Genomic DNA, 5998 nt, shown 5'->3' with positions numbered 1-5998 from the left:
TAAACTTGACAAAAAAAGAAAAATAAATCAATAAAGTGAAACTTACACTCTATCACCTTTCAAGATATATATATATATATATATATATATATATATATATATATATATATATATATATATATATATATATATATATATATATATATATATATATATTTTGAAGTAGTAGTTTTTAGTTTTGATAGTTCAAACGTAGAAAACTCAAAAAATAAGAATTATAAGAGTAGTAAAACAGGTCTTGGGAAGGTCAGTAACTTCCAAATTGTGTACAATCAATATAAAAGTGCATTTTACAAATCATTTGGACTAAACTGATAATAAACACAAACTATTACAACTTTTACTAATAAACACAAACAGATACAACAATAATTAGAAACTTAAAAACACGACCATAACTTAAAAAACAATGAACACATAACGAACTATAAGACTAGATGAGTTCTCTCAGGAATACGATACGAACCCGAAGTTGATATGCCAAGATTTCGAAATAACTATGTAATCATCATCCCGAATGTATCCGACATCAAAAGGTATACAGTTCGTTATCTAGAGTATCATAAGAGCTTTAACTAGAAGCACCATGATGGAGTAATCGTGATCCGGACAATGTGGACGACCAATTATGTTGCTACGGATTATAGTATATATTTCCTTTTATTGTCTCTAAAAAAACAAATTATGTTGCTACGGATTATAGTATATGTTTCCTTTTATGTTGCTACGGATACGGTTGACCTTTCAGAATGAACTTAACCATTTTGTCTTCTCTTGAAAAAGAAAAATTCTGGAAGAAGTCACGTACACAATCAGGTATACATCGAAAATGTCACTTATCATACACAACAATGATAATTCTTCAAACTGCTCGTACGCGAGTTCATGATCTTCTCTAGGCTCAGTTCCTCTCAAAAAACAACCCCCATCGAGGATTGTCCTATGAGAAGTTGGAATTTGACGTTGAGGATGCATAGTGTGAAGAGTGAATTATGCAAAAAAAATATGAAATGTTACAGTTTGAGATAAAACTAAATAGATAAAACATTGTATAAATAAGGATCTTGAATTTTAGGGTTTCAGTAAAACCGGCCTTGGTAAGGCCGGTTTCAGAAAAGGTGGTTTTAGGACTGCAGAGAAACCGACATTAGGAAGGCCGGTTTATGACTCAGATTAATAACTCATTTGTATGATGCACTTTTATGCTGACTGTACAGAAATTGGAAGAAACCGGTATTTTTCAAAGCCGGTGTTACTACACATATAATTTTATTTTTGCTTTAATACTTTTGTAAAATCATAACAAAAAATCACTACTTAAAAAAAAAACATCCAACTTCCAATTACCTTTTACCACACTCATTTTTTCCATCAATTTTTTCCTCACTGCATATTGCCATTTCAAGGCCACCAAAACGAATAAGTTGCACAAGTTGCACAAGTTGTACAACCAGCCTCCACTAACGTAATTAAGTCCTCCCAGACCATGGAGTCAAGGTCTACATAAATGTTGATGTTAGTCAAACTAATTATCATGTGACCGCTAACGCCACTTGAAACACACACACACACACACACACAAAAAACCCTATATATAGGGGTACATTCCTCAACTTCATACACAAGAAATTAAGAATAACAAAAGAATAAAAAAGACACAAGAAACTAATACTTCAAGTCTCATATTCTTTTCAATTGTCCAGCTATTTGTGTAACTTGAGGTATAATCTTACTTTACTTCTGAGGTTTTAGTCTCTAATTAACCAAGAATTGTAACTAATATGCATTAACAGTTTGGCTACTTAAAAAATTAGTTGAAGTAGTAAAGTGTGTAAACACTAAAAAAATTGTTTTTGCTATATCTTTCTAAACAGAAAATAGTTTCATTCTGGTTACTTTTTGTATTAACAATGCTCTTGATTTTACAGATGGGTGAGATATCGACTGAAGGACGTAGCAGTAGGTATGGAAACAAGATCGTGTGCATTGATGATCACGACACTAATGTTGAGCATAAAACTCTGCTCGCTGGTGCAATACTACAAAAAGACATACCAGAGTTTCATTCAACTGCGGATACCAAACTAAGTTGGCTGCGTTATCAAACAATAGGTCAGTTTGCTGAGATCGATATGCCTTTTGGAAGATTTTTTTTTAGAAATGGTTATAATACATTTAAATGTTACAAAAATAGAAATGTTAAAATTTATGTTACAAAAATAGTAAAACCGGAGTTCGGAACTCCGACTTGTTACTTTTTGTCTGAAACCGGAGTTTGGAACTCCGGTTTGTGGAAAGAGAAATCACTTGTCACTATTTTGCAGCAGGAGTGTCTTCATATGGTGCAACCACTTCAGGAGAGAGAAAATCAAACCGGAGTTCCAAACTCCGGTTTCAGACAAAAAGTGACAAGCCGGAGTTCCGAAATCCGGTTTTACTATTTTTGTAAAATAAATTTCAACATTTCTATTTTTCTATCATTTAAATATATTATAACCATTTCCAAAAAAAAAATCCTTTTGGAAAGCGTCAACTCACTTATGCGGATCATACAGCTTCTGGTCGTTGTCTTCAGTACGTTGAAGATTATATCATCCAGAATGTTTTTCCATTTTATGGTGAGATTACTTAATTACTAGTTCACTAATCATGTAATACTAAACATACAACCAGAATTTAAAAATTCACTTCATAAAGTAGTACTAATGCAACGTGTATAGGTTGGCATGTCTTATTTATTATGTGGATACCATTTAACGACTGTTTTAGCTCAAACAACAGGTCTAACATATAAGCCTATTAATTCCTTTGTACGCTAAAACTAGTTAGTGATAGAGGTTCTCACGCAAGTGCTTATATGCATACATTTGTTTTTTGTTTTTTTTTTTTTTTTTTTTTTTTAAAAATGGCAATGTGCATGCGTTAGTTTCATTCAGTTTCATATGTGGGACTTCGATCAACACGACGACAGCCATTAATTTAAGCAAATTTTGGTTAATTGACTTTTTCAGGGAATACTCACACTAGTGACAGCTACGTTGGTGTGCACACGGGGAACATTTTTCACGAATCAACTGAATTTATTAAGAAATGTTTGGGTGGAGCACAGGACGACGCACTCTTATTCTGCGGATCAGGCACTACAGCAGCGCTAAAACGGCTTCAAGAAGTCATAGGAATCGCGATTTCACAAATCCTAAAAGAGAGTACTAAACTCGTGTCTAAAAAATGAAGAACGATGGGTAGTATTTATTGGTCCATATGAGCATCACTCCAACGTTCTCTCATGGAGGCAAAGCTTAGCAGAAGTAATAGAGATTGGTTTAGACGATGAAGGATTGATTGACATGGATAATTTGAAGCGCCAGCTTCAGATTTATCAACATACCGGGAGCCCAATGCTCGGTTCATTCTCTGCTTGTAGTAATGTCACTGGAATTGTTTCTGATACGCGTTCTATATCCCGCTTGCTTCACCAGTTTGGAGCTTTTGCATGCTTTGACTTCGCAGCAAGGTACATCGTTTTCTTCTTTAATTTTACGTAAACTAGTCGTTTTTATTATTTTAATACAAAGGAGGCTCATACATTATTAACGTTGAATGCATAAAATTAAAGTGGTCCGTACGTAGAGATTGACATGAAGTCGGGTGCTCTTGATGGCTACGATGCCATATTTTTAAGTCCGCACAAGTTTCTTGGAGGGCCTGGAACACCGGGTATACTATTGATGAACAAGGCGTTATACCAGCTCAAAAGATCTCCCCCTTCGACGTGTGGATGTGGCACTGTAAACTACGTGAATTACTTCGACGAAAAGGTACTTAAACGTTTGTTCTTGATGAAAACTTGCTAGAAATTGGTTAATATGTGTCTACAATAATATTAGAGAATGAAAAATAAGAGTGAGAAAATATAAACCAACTTTGTAAATTAATTATGTAAAAGTTTTTAATAAGCGTAGAATTCCTCTATGTATACAACTAACCAATTAAATTGTCATAAATACTACGAGTAGGACACATTGTACGTGAATGACATCGAAGAAAGGGAAGATGCGGGGACACCACAAATCATCCAACGAGTGAAAGCGGCTTTAGCTTTTCAAGTTAAAGAATACATTGGGTACAAAGTAATATCAGACAAAGAACATGATTATGCAACAAGGGCACTACAGAGACTTGGTAAAAATCGGAATATATGGGTGTTGGGGAATACTAAAGTAGAGAGACAAGCCATCATATCGTTCCTTGTTTACACGACTAAATCTTCGTCGGGTGTGGATGAAAAAGCAGATGAGGGAATTATGATATCGAAGTATCAGGCACGTTATAAGAGGGACAAGCCTCTTGATGGAGCTTTTGTTGCCAATCTTCTTAATGACCTCTTTGGCATCCAAGCACGAGGAGGGTGTGCGTGTGCTGGACCTTATGGTCACTACTTGCTTGGTATCGATGATCGTCTATCACTTGAAATGCGATCTGCAATCGAAAAGGTAAATCTAGCTTAATTGTGCATTCTTTAAGGTGGTACGCATCAAAAAATAAAATATCTTCGATCTCCACGAATTCGCTTAATTAATGCGGGTAAATGAATCTTTCAAAAAAAAAAAAAAAAAATGCGGGTAAATGAATTAATTTTTTCCTGTTCAGGTTATTCAGTAAAGGGATGAGATATTTTTTGACTCAGATGTACACTAACAAGATTTTGTTTCATATAGACTTTTATTAATTTATTTTAAAGAAGTATGTGTACATGGCATGAGTTAACTGGTACGAATATTTGCGTGTTGTTCTTCTTGTATCGATAGGGCTACAATGGAGCAAAGTCAGGGTGGACAAGAGTAAGCTTTCCGTATTACATGTCCGAGGAAGAATTCGAATTCATTCTGTCCGCAATAGAATTCATAGCTACCTATGGACAAAGGTTTCTTCCTTTTTACGAGTTCAATTGGCTAACAGGAAATTGGACATTCAAGACTAATGTTTTCGAGGAAAAATTTAAAAAGGAAAAGGATTGCAAGCTTTGTTCATCATTTTCTACCAATCCTTCATCAAAAGAATTAAATGTTAAAGACAAATACCGGAGGTCTTGTATGCATATGGCTGTTTATGCTTATTATTAAATAATCTAAGTATATTTAGATTATTCAATCTTAGTTATATATATATATATATATATATATATATATATATATATATATATATATATATATATATATATATATATATATATATATATATATATATATATTTTTTTTTTTTTTTTTACGAGGAACCCCCTAGCGACGAGCCATAATGGCTCCCCTCTAGTTGGTAAACCCCGGGTAAACGGCAAGCCAGGCCTCCATCGCTACCAGGCAAAGCATCCTCTAGTCAATCAGTCACTAAATGGAGCTCGCCCCAAGGTATTTGCCTTGAAGGGAATCGAACCCGTGACCTCTTGCTTCATTGGAAGTCCTGGTGGCCACCCAGGCTATGCCTGGATGGTTATTATTCAATCTTAGTTATATATATATATATATATATATATATATATATATATATATATATATATATATATATATATATATATATATATATATATATATATATATATATATATTTTTTTTTTTTTTTTTTTTTTTTTTTTTGATGTTTCTTATTCTAACTTGAAATGTTTAATTGTAGATGTTTTTATTATATGCTTTTTCTAGAAGGATCATATGTGCATTTGATATAAGCTTGAGGATTATAGATGTTCAAGTCGTAACATCCCAGGTAAACGTTCCTCGTAGCATGATATTGTCCGCTTTGCCCGTAGGCGCACGGATTTTTCTTGGCAACCACACACGACGAGCACTTTCCCAGGAGGTCACCCATCCTAGTAGTGCTCTCGCCTGAGCACGCTTAACTGCAGAGTTCTCATGGGATCTGCTGCGCTTGTGGTCCCAAAACGCATCATGCTAGGAAAGGTCTCCACACCCTTATAAGGCATGCTTCGTTCTCCTCTCCAACCGAT

The 5998-nt window shown here is 34.3% G+C and overlaps 1 pseudogene; it reads left to right on the top strand.

The window, feature by feature from the left end:
* Window positions 1-1928: 1928 nt before the first annotated feature.
* LOC139849442 (uncharacterized) lies at window positions 1929-5123 on the top strand (annotated as a pseudogene).
* Window positions 5124-5998: the final 875 nt, after the last annotated feature.

Source organism: Rutidosis leptorrhynchoides, chromosome 5, assembly GCF_046630445.1.
Source record: "Rutidosis leptorrhynchoides isolate AG116_Rl617_1_P2 chromosome 5, CSIRO_AGI_Rlap_v1, whole genome shotgun sequence".
In the NCBI taxonomy this organism is placed as follows: Eukaryota; Viridiplantae; Streptophyta; class Magnoliopsida; order Asterales; family Asteraceae; genus Rutidosis; species Rutidosis leptorrhynchoides.
The sequence above is the reverse complement of the archived record's forward strand: the minus strand, read 5'-3'. Positions and strand labels throughout refer to the sequence as shown.